The sequence below is a fragment of the Marmota marmota genome, unplaced genomic scaffold, assembly GCF_001458135.2.
Source record: "Marmota marmota marmota unplaced genomic scaffold, marMar, whole genome shotgun sequence".
NCBI lineage: Eukaryota > Metazoa > Chordata > Mammalia > Rodentia > Sciuridae > Marmota > Marmota marmota.
In genome coordinates this window covers 1,591,773-1,603,752 of record NW_026000136.1, presented here as the reverse complement: position 1 = coordinate 1,603,752, position 11,980 = coordinate 1,591,773, and the positions used below count along the sequence as shown (strand labels likewise).

At 40.0% G+C, this 11,980-nt stretch overlaps 1 non-coding gene across 1 annotated transcript; it reads right to left on the bottom strand.

Moving 5' to 3' along the window:
- Positions 1-461: 461 nt before the first annotated feature.
- Positions 462-534, bottom strand: Trnar-ccu. Its single transcript has one exon. It is a non-coding gene; the product is annotated as a tRNA-Arg (tRNA).
- Positions 535-11,980: the final 11,446 nt, after the last annotated feature.

Below are 11,980 nucleotides of genomic sequence, written 5' to 3'. Positions count from 1 at the left end.
TGTAGATTATTATGCCTTTTATGGACATTTCATATAAATGAAATCATCTGTTCGACAGGTTTCTTTAACTTAACACAGGTTTTTTGGTTTCATGCAGGTTGTAACATATAGGTTTTTTAGGTTCATCCAGGTTGTAGCATATGCTGGCAGTTCATTCCTCTTCGTTGCTTAGTATTACTCCCTTGTATGGACAGTTTACATTTTGTTTATCTATTCACCAGTTGATGGACATTTGGTCTGTTTTCACTTTTTGGCTATTATAAATAATGCATGTAGGTTTTATGTGAACACTGTTTTCATTTGTGTTGGCACCTAAGAGTAGGATTGCTGGGTCATATGACAAGTGTATGCTAAATTCTGTAAGTAGCCACCAAACAGTGACTGTATAATTTTGCATTCCTGCCAGCAATTTAGGAGGGCTCCAGTTGCTCTCAGCATTTTAAGTTGTTTTTTTGTTGTTGTGGTGGTGCTGGGGATTGAACCCAGGGCCTCGTACATAGGAGGCAAGCACTCTACCAACTGAGTTATATCCCCAGCCCCTTAAGTATTTTTTTATTTGAGCCATTCCAGTGGGTATGTGGTGGTTCTGATGTGCATTGTTGAGTATTGTTTCACGTACTTACTAGCCATTTGTATGTCTTTTTTCCTTCTGGTGTATTTTTTCCACATTTTTTTTTCTTCTTTTTATTTTTTTTTAATTTTTATTGTTGGTTGTTCAAAACATTACATAGTTCTTGATATATCATATTTCACACTTTGATTCAAGTGGGTTATGAACTCCCATTTTTACCCCATATACAGATTGCAGAATCACATCAGTTACACATCCATTGATTTACATATTGCCATACTAGTGTCTGTTGTATTCTGCTGCCTTTCCTATCCTCTACTATCCCCCCTCCCCTCCCCTCCCCTCTTCTCTCTCTACCCCCTCTACTGTCATTCATTTCTCCCCCTTGTATTATTTTTCCCTTTCCCCTCACTTCCTCTTGTATGTAATTTTGTATAATTTTTCCACATTTTTATTGGTGCATTATAATTGTGCATAATGATGGCATTGGATGTTACATATTTGTACACATGATATACATAACTATATTTTGGGCAGTATCACTCCCCAACACTCTCTGGCTCTCTCCAGCCCTCTATCTTGGGTCCCTTCCTCTGCTGATCTCCCTTTGATTTTCATGAGATCCCTGCCACCCTATACCTTTCTTTTTTTTTCTCTCTCTAGCTCCCACATAGGAGAGAAAACATACCACCCTTGTCCTTCTGAGTTTGGCTTATTTCACTTAACATAATAGTCTCTAGTTCCATCCATTTTCCTGCACCATTTGTACATATTTAGCAATTACTTTTCTTTCTTTCTCTTCTTCTCTCTCCTTTTTTTTTTTTTAATCCCCTAGTCCTGGGCGTTGAATCCAGGGCTTCGCACATGCTAGGCAAGCACTTTACCACTGAGCTACATTCCCAGCCTTTAACAAAATTTTTAGTTTGAGAAATGGTCTACATTGTCCAGGCTGGCCTCAAATGTTCAATCCTCTTGCCTCAGCCTCCCCTTGTAGCTGGGATTACAGGTGTGCACCACTGCATACGACTCTATTTTTCTAATTTCCATGAAGCTTTATTGTGTGTAATGGGCCTAAACTTCACATATTTCAAGTGTTCAACTTGGTTTTTACATGTGTATAACCCATGAAACCCTCACCACAATCATGATAATGAATATATCCATCATTCTCAGAAGTTTCCTTACAGCCATCTGTAATCCCCCAGCCCCCTTCCATCCTCCATTCCCTGATGATCTGCTTCCTGTCACTCTAGATTAATTTCACACTTTGAGAATTTTATGTAAATGGAATCATGAGTATTACTCTTCTTTTTCCTAGATCCTTTCAGCCTTACTGATTTTGAAATTCATCCATGAATTTAATGATTGATCATTCATTCATTCATCTTATTGCTAAGTATTTACCTCAATTTATTTATCCACTCACTTACTGGTGAGTACTGGGTTGTTTACACTTTCTGGCTATTACAAACAAGGCTGCTATAAACATTTGTGTACAAGTCTTTGTATGAACATAGCTTTCATTTCTCCTGGGTCAATGCCTTGGAACTGAGTGGCTGGATTATAAGTTAGGCCTATGTTTAACATCTTCAGAGACAGCCGAACTCTTTTCCACAGTGGTCATACTGTATTCAGGTTGTTCTACATCCATGATACACTCATACCATTCTTCTGTATAGCTCCATATTTCCATCTGGTATAATTTTTCTAATGTCTGAAGATAATTTCCTTTAATACGTGCTGTGGACCTGCCAGGGATATATATATACACGGCGTTTTGAATGTCTTTATTTTACTTTCAGTTTTGGAAGGTATTTCCCCAGGGTCATAGGATTTTACATTGACATATTTAGTCCTTTTTTCCTGACTTACACTGTTTCCAACTGGAACTCTGCTATCATTCTGACCTGTGTTCCTCTGCACATAGTATCTCTTTCTCTCTTCTCCCCACCTGCCCGGGATGCTTTTAAGATTTTCCTCTTTATCTCTAGGTTTTAAGAAATTTGAGTATGATGTGTAATCGGTGTAGTTCTCTTCATGTTTATTGTTTGGAGTACACTGAGCTTCTTGGCTCTATGAATTTATAGTTTTGTTCAATTTTGGAAATTTGAGGCCATTTTTTTCTTCAAACTTTTTTCCTGTTCCATCTCTCCCCTCCAATTCAAGGACTCCAATTATCTTACAATAGCTTATTTGAGATTACCCAAAATAAAAACAACTGTAGCCCACAGGTGAGACAGAGAGAAGATAATTCACCTGGTCTTCGGGACAGCCTTGCAGAAGAGCAAGGAGGAAGAAATGGTCAAGGTGAGAGACTGAGAACAGGGTGGATGAACAGTCAGAAGTTCTGTGTTCAAATTGTACCCAAATCAACTATTTGATCTCAGGTCCAGACTTTTATCTTTCTGGATCTCAGTATTCTCCATTGTAAAATCTGGGAGTTGTTCCAAATGATACCCAAGGTTCCCTCCAACTTACTTTGTTAAATTTTTTTTTTTTTTTTGGTTCTGGGTACATTTTGGTGGTGGTAAAGGGAAAGAGCGAGCTGCAATGTAATATCCTCACAGCCTCCTGAAATCTATTCATCTTCTCTTTTTTTATTGTAACTAGTTACAATGAGAGTCAGGAAACTAGGTTGTCAGGACCAATCCTCTCACTGAAAACAAAAGCTGGATTTAAAAAAAATCCTTTAATGCATTTAAAGAGCCTGGAAAGATAGTAAGAAACTACAAACCAGATAGAATGTGAAAGCCACATTGGCTCATCCAAGGGAGTTGATTTTTTATTGGCTTAAGTCCCTAAAGATGAGGAGTTTCATAATTTCTCTTCATCCAGTGGAGGGGATAATGACATAGAGAACTAGATTAATTTCCACAATGAATTTCATGTTCAGTATTGGTTGTGTCCAAGGATTAGAATGCTCTGTCTGAATTAAAGCTGTCATCATATAATAAGGTTCAAGCTGAGCTTTTAAATCATTAAACCATTTGACGTGACCTCCAAGATCTTATTTTACAACCAGAAATTCTTAAACCATATTCCCTAGTCTTTCTGCAGGTATTAAAAAAAAAAAAAGGTGACATCTCACTGGGCCCAGCTTTCCCCTTGTCCTACCACCTATGTTCCTGGTTTCTTTTCATTTCTTCCAACAATAAGGTATTTTGTGAAATTGAGTTACAATATCATTCTTTTCCAGTCTGTCAGCTCAGATACTAATCACAGAGCAGGTCAATGTGCTAGCTTTTGTCAAAGCCATTTCTGTTTTGGATTTGTCAAAATCGTCCTCTAAAGGCATGTGCTTACACTGATGAGCCATGATTCAACGAAACTTCAATGGGGTCACTTCTAATCTGGCCAAAGAGGACAAACAAGCTCTTTGTGTCTTACAGTTACCAATATTGGCCCACAAGTTTGGGAGGATCATAGAAAAAACTCCTGGTCAACCCAGGACAGCCCCAAGATTCCCCAAGGAAACTATCACAGCTCTCGAATTATGGCAACCAGGACATGAGCAACACTGCAGGCGCGTGGACGTCCTAACTCTTGCTTTGTATTTTCCATATGAAGCGTTTGTGACTCCATGGCTTGGGGGGGTGACTGAGGTTCCATGAGAATGACACACATATGGTCTGCTATGATATACAGAGGACAGCTGAGGTGGACTCCAGTGGAGAAGTCTCTTGGGGGTTATTCTGTCAAAGGTCGCCCTTTTAAGGTTTCAATTCTCGGGGAGAGGCCATTCCCCCATCCTTTAATTCCTCAAAAGACAGTTGATGCTGGAAGGCTTTTGTTTCTGTTGCTTTTTCCTAGACATAGGCATTCCCAGTGCATAATTAAAATTGCAATATAGTATTCTTGCCTGTAATTTTCAGACACAATTAGGCTATCAAGCAACCTTCTGGATCAAGAAGTTAGTTCTCCTCATGGGAGTAATATTTTGTGAAGCATATGGCCCCCACGCACAACAACACATCTTTTACAACAAATATTTGAGTACTTAACAATATGCCAGGCACTAATCCAGTGCAGGAGACACCGAAGCACACAGAAACAAAGTGTCCTTTATCATTACCAGTTGAGTATTTCTCAGCCGGTTGACTCGATTACTGGAACCTCCCTCAAGATCTGAAGTACTGTGAATTGCATTTAAATACTACTTTGAAGATTAAGGTTGACTTCAATGGCAAAGGAGATGACAATCTCTCCACCTTACTACTCACCCATCACCGCCCCCAGCAAAACACACACACACACACACACACACACACACACACCAATCTTTATACCCCCTGGCTTTGGTGGTTTTCAAACCAGTACTCATGGTACCATTTATTGGTTTAAAGATAAAGATTAAACATCAAAACATCAGCTGCAGTTTCAAGTCACATACTTAGTGCATATTTATTTTGTTATGAGGATTTAGAAATTCAGAGGATTCTTTTTAGAGCCAGGATGGAAAAGAAAAAATTGAAATACAATAAAAAGAATGAAGTCTAAGCTTTGACCTAAAATATCACACATTGACTCAGATTCTTTTTGCTTTCATATGCCATGAGGATTTTTTTTTTTTTGGCATTAAATTGACCTTATCTGTCAAACCCAAAGACTCAAGGCTGCAATATAGCATTAAGCCTTTGTTCTCAACCCTTTTACTACCTTATGTAGTTTGTAGGAAGCTAGACTTTAAAACAATCATAATACAGTATCTATTTCCACAAAAGATAGGATTCTTTGGGTTCTGAAGTTAAATGAAGATTGTTTAGTTCATTCTTGTAAAAGAGGAAAAAATATCTTATTTAGAGAATTGATTTATTTAGGGCAGCCCAAATTTAAGGGAAATGCCCTCCACCCCCTTTCAGCTCAGATGGGCTGTTCATTAGCTGGACTGAATCACAGAGAAAAAGAAGAAAGAGTCTAGACAGAAAATGCTGCTATCTCTGCCACAAAAGCAGCCACGTACATGAAGGGTTTAATTCACTTCATGTGGTCTGGGGCTCAGCTGAGATGGCAACGGGACATCTGGAACACAGATGAACCTATTTTTCTGATGGAGGCTGGTAATGGTACAATTCCTCTCTGATTAGCAATCTAAAATATGCAGCCTCTTTGCACCTTTATCCAGCTAGGAAAAAGCTGTCTCGGGGATGAATATCAGGATTCTAGGCAGAATAAATGATTCAGGTGAGATGAAAGGGCCAATAAAAATTTTAGTTCAAAGCCCAAGGCTGCACTGAACCTATTCTGTTGAGAATCAACATCACTGGAGAACTAGTTTTGACTCTGACCCTCTAATTGCAATTGCTCTGTGGACTCAGAACCTTTGATAGCGCTGGGAGAGAGGTCTGTTCTTTTATAATTTCAACTTAACCCCCACCAAGTGGTGTTGCAAAGCCTGCAGAAAAAAAAAAAAAACTAACCCCTACCACCATCATTTCTGTGACACTTCCATCTGGGCACCCCAGATAGGCAATTTCAGAATCTGGAACGTGTAGACACTTCAGACAACAATTCCCACTTTCCTTTGCTCAATTAAAAACTGAATATTGTTACTACTCACTTTGTTTATTCTTACAAGTAGCTCTGGTCATCTGGCCAAAATAATGCCCTTGTCCTTCACTGTAGATGACAGATGAGTGATAACTATTACAAATGAGATAAATTTATCTTAAGGTATCCTTGGAAACAGCAAACAGATCTGGAACAGAGGACCACACGTCAGAGATTATTAACTACTTATTTTATTTTTCTCCATGACTTCAATCTTCCTGTCTTTCACCCTCTCTTCTGATACTCCCTCTCCTTCACGTTATCCTTTTCAAGGGCTAATCTTATTCCCAACCTCTCATGAAAATATCTCCTTTCATTCTAACACAAAGACTTTCTTCCTACAGAGTCACAGAATGGATTATATGGTGAGCAAAACCCTTTTTCTCTTTCCTACAACTATGATTGTATACAAAGACATCCAACAGATATTTAAGGAAAGAAGGAAGTACAACAGACCTAGATATGGCCATTAAGGAGCTCGTGGTCCAATAAAAAATGATTACAGTATAGGGCTGAATGTAGGAAGAGAAAGGGTATTCAATAACCTACCATTTTCTACAGAGTCATTTCAGACCAAGTCAAATCCGGGCGTAATTTCTAGAGAAGGTAATAGGTAGGCAGAGTCTTAAAGCATGAATGGGTTTTGTGATTCTAGAAATGGCTGGAAGTTCATTCCAGATGTAGGAGATAAGCTGAGCCCCAAATCTAGAGACTGAAAAGCAGGTGAAAAAAGCATCAAACAGTTTACTTTGAAGTTGTTTTACAGTAGAAAATAGGTTCGAATAGGAAGGTAGGAGGGGCAAATGATGAAGACTAAAGATTTTACAAATTTGTACAGGGAGATACTGGAGGTTTCTGAGTAGGGGAGTTCACTGCTTTAGTGGGGTCCTTCAGGAACCTCGATCTGGCAATAGAACGTAAGCTGACACGGAGATGGTAGGGCTGGAAAGCTCAGTTAGGAGGCAACCATACAGTGTTGAACAAAACTCACGAGGCTGTAGCAGTGAGAAGAGAGCTGACATATTGTAAAAGTAGACATAGAACTCAGGAACTGGCTAGAATTTGAATAGACCCAAGGGTAGAGAAAGAGATACAAATGAATCCAAAGTTTTGAATCTGGATGATGCAGAAATAATGACATCAGAAATAGGGAACACAGGAGAAAGAGAAGAGGCATGAGGAAGAGAATGACGACTTTAGTGAAGGACACGGGGAGTTAAAAGTGAAGGCAGTGAATCCGTGAGATGTCCAACATGCAGATGATTTTCTTTTTTATCTTCTGGAGCTGAATATAGATCAGGAATGTCACTAACAACACTTAAAAGAACTATTAAGACAGAGAGTATAGAAAAAGGAGAGAGGTATGGACCACTCAGCTTTGGACATATATACTGAGGACAAGATAGTGAAAGAGGATGTAGAGAAGAAAGTAGGGAAGGATAGAATGAAGGAAGAAAGGAGAGAGGAAAGGAAGAAGGGAGGGAGGGAAGGAAGAAAGGAGGGAGGGAAGGAAGAAAGGAGGACAGGAAGGCAAGTCAGCCCAGAACACAGGAAGAAAATCAGAAGAATTCAACATCACAGAAATCAACAATGGGAATCTTTACTTTAAAAAAAAAGGAATTAACCAACAATATTGATGACTTCGATAAGTTCCAGAAGAACGATAAGAAAGGGCCATTGGACTCAATGGCAAATTGTTAATTTTTAGGGAAGACCTGTTTCAATGGTTTGATATACAAGTTACAGAATGGTATAGAGAAAAGACCCCTTTTCTAGGGACCAGAGGGCCTTGGACCTGCTGTTAATCACTATATGACATTTTCATCTTTCTTAAACTGTTTCCAAATCTTCAAATTTCCGTAAAATCTTTTCCAACTCTCACTTTCAAAGATTCATGCAAGCTACTTGTGTGCCTAAATCATGTGGAGATACTGATCTACAAATCTTTATAAGAATTAGGCCAATTTTGCAATTCATTGTAGAAGTGAGATGGTGTCTTAATGTTTCCTAATATGGGGGAAATTAAAGACTACATTCTTACAAGTCCTCAAAGCAAACCAAGTTCATAAAGTTCCTTTCTTTGGCTTCCTTCCATCCCTGGTCTTCTATCCTTTACATTAAAAAGCTGAGCTAAGTTATTATCCCTGTTTTATCTAGTGATGGATTACATTGCTTGAAACCTGAGGACGCCATCAAGACTTTTTAAATTTGTTGAGGTCAGTTGAGTAATATTAATAACCAAATCCCCAAAATCATACCTTGCCAACCACATGTGATCATACCCTGTGCAGGAAACTCCCCAAAACTCAAAGTCTCATCTCACAAGTCCCCAGGTTAAATCAGAAATATATTATTCAAGAAGAACCCGATATGCTGAAGAAAGAAAACTTATTTTATCTGGGGGGCATATGTCTATTAGATCTCACAGAAACACAAAATCAGAATTATTAAAAATGTTAAATATTGCAAATATTTTCTATGGGTCCTGGGATACAGTTTAGTGTTCTACTCTGTTAGCGTAAATGTGAAATTGTTCACTTTGAGTGAATTCTCTGATTAGAGTTCAATAATACCATGCTTTATCTTTTAAAAAATCCTACAGAGTAGGATCCCTTTCTCTTGTTGAGACACTAGTAAATTTTCCTGAAGTTCTCATGACCTGTCATTCCTCCAAGGAGGCTGGCCTATTCTCAGAATTCTTGCCTTATTTGGTCATAAAGTATACTATAGAAAATAAATGAAAACTTTAACTTTGTTCCTAATAGAAATTATATAATTCAAGCCTGGCCTCGGTGGAGAAAAGGGGGGAAGGGGGGTCATTAGTGTCTACCATGCACCTGCTATTAAGCTAAATGCTCACATATGTTACCTCACTCAAGCCTGGCAACAATAATTGACAGTAAATTTAGCTTCAATTTTAGAGATGAGAAAACTGAGGCTCAGAGAGGTTCTGTCAAGGTCAAATGGCAAGTTATAAAACCAGGACTGAACAAGAGCCTGTCTGACTCCAAAGTTAAAGCTCTTTTCACTCTCCCAGGCAATTCAGTTTAGTGAAAAATCCACTCTTGAAAGGATCTGAGCATTTTATACATAAAAAAGGGTTAGTCAGGATCTTCTGGGGCCTCCAAATTCTGTGGTATCTGCACTGAATCCTACACACACACTCCCCATTCTTATTTCCCCCTTCTGACTGAAATTCAGCACCGAGGACAGTTCCTGAGTCATGTTTGCAGGAAGCTGTCCTTGGATTCTGTTATTGAGCTCACACCCCCATCCTTGACTTCCCAAGTGGCACCGAGAAATAGAGGAGGAAATGTAAAAGAGTATATGATGGGATCCTCTGACACCATGGTGGAAATTAGCACATTTCCCAGAAGACCAAGATAAAAATGCATGTGAGAAGAATGAGGGAGCCAAACAGATGGGGCAATAAAATGGAGGCGGAATGAGCTCATCAGGATTCCCAGCACATGGTGTAAGTCCATCCTAGGCTCTCAGCTGACCTGGGACCAGCAGACATAGTGAATGAGTGGGTGGTTACTAGGCTGCAGCATCAGCTACACTAAGAGATTAGGTGGCGCTGATTCACTGCTGCAGATCTGCACGACTTTTCAAGTGGAGGCAAATCTGTGGGCCCTGGTCTCTGCCACTCACACAGCCATTCTCCTGGGTAGCCTGAGTCATACATGCAGGATCATACAGGTAGATAAGATGGCTGTGCTGTGAGTGAATCAAGGATAAGCATCCATGTTGCTGAGAGCAGGTTTCAACCACAGCTACATCATCTGCTTGTGTCAAGGTTTTCTTGCTGTCGTACACAACCCGCCTGTCTTTCCAGACTCACCATTGGCTACAGGTAGTTCATAACACAAACAGAAAACTGAAACGGTTGCCACACCGAACAACAATTCCTTCTTTCTCAAAATACCAAGCCCTTGAATAGAGCCAGAAGGACCACTAGAGAGTCTAGCCTAATTCCCTTTCTCTTATATGCAAGGAAACTGAAGACCAGAGAGGAGAAATGGCTTGCCCAACACCACTTAGTGGCTAGTGACAGTTGGTATGAGGACTCGAACTCCTCATTCCTAAACCAGCAGATTTCCCACTGCAACAGGAAGACAAAATAAAACCCTAAATAGCATATACCCTGCAAACTAAACCCTCTAATTATACTGCCTCCAGAGAGAATAACATCTCCAATGCCTGGGTCTTTCCATCTGGGATTTGGCAATTTCACTGATCACTTCTACTGGAATCTCTTTTAAGAAATTTAGGAGTAATTATTTTGGGATATATGCTATTTTTATGTCTTCTTGTACACTGCCTTCTTTGTTCAGGAGGAAATTAGAATTCTAGAAATACACTTGGTTTTATTTAATTATTAAAAGAACAAACCTCTATGCAAGTAGTTGCAAATATGAATTATCAGTCTGTGTCAAGAAGGGATATACGGAGCAATACAGGAAATATAATAATCTATTGTCACATCCAATTAAGATCTACCTAGGTCTACGAGTAAAAGAATATCAAATCTATGAGTGAAAAATTTAAAAGTCAAATTTATCTAGAGAATTCTGAACATGTCTGGATTTGGTGCCTTGTGGGGTCATCTAAAATATAACATTTCGAAAAGTGCTTTGAAACCTCACTGCCTTCATTATTGCCATTTGTGCATAAGTGGGCTTATTTGAACTTTCTGAGTTTTCAACGAGCTGAAGTAAGGATGCAGGAAGAATGAGTCTACTCAAGGTTATATATTCAAGGTCAAACTGACACTTCCTGATGATGCCGACCAACAAAGATATTAGCCCATTACTCATCACCCCCCATTTTCCACCCCATACCTTTCCCACTGATGGTTATTCTTACCTGAATCATTTACTTCCATTGTCCTCTTCTTTGGATAGTGGCTAGACCAAGTTTCCTGTCTCTTAATGTTTATCCTTGAAGAGCTTCTCATGAATAGAACTTTTCTTACAATTTAGCAACATTGTCCTTGAAAACCCCACAACTATTTACATAACAGAAGCTATTGTTTGAAGTGCAAAGCAGGTCAGAATTTGGTTTCTAGAGATTAATCACTGCAGTCTATTTTATATTATCATAATAATTTCATTTATTTTGATACAATTTGTTTTCAGAATCAACCTCTGCTTCTGTGCACAAGTGACAAATCCATTTGTTTCTGGTAGAATGGATAATGTGATTAATGACCTTGCAACAAGATTTCTTAAAAAACAGAGAGGAAAAAAAAATAAAGATTTCCATTTTTAATGCACAGTAACTCAGCTCAGTCTGTAGCTGTGCATCAAAATCGCTCTGAACTTGTTTTTATGAGCCATCGATAAATTCTGAAACAAATTTGCTCCTCCCTTTGGGGGTTTTCTGTACATTATCTGTTCTCTCCAAGAAACAGGACAGCGGTCTCAAATTGGGAAAGTGGACACTGTGCCCACCCCTCCTCATTTACAAGGACGTGGCGCTGTTTTACGACGTGGCGCCATCGCGATGACTCCATCCTGATGGTCCTCAAGCTCGGGTCTTGCTGAATAAGGTCACTGCCTACAACTAGGCTGTCGCTGGACACGCACAGGAGAGCTCTTGGGTGGCCTCGTGACTCTGGCCCCCTCGTTTGCGCGGAGTCCCCTCCGTCCAGCCGACACCTGGCACCTGCGGATCTGAGAATTCCCTCGAGTCTGCGGGGTTGGGGGAGGACGCGCGTCCACGTGGGCGGCCAGGCTCCAGCGCGCCCGGGCTCCTCCTCGGGAAGCGGGACACCGTCCCCCCGGGCTTCCCGCGCCGCGCCGGAAGCCCGCAGCCACCGTGGGCGCCGGGGCTCCCGGCTCTCCTCGCCCTGAGGCC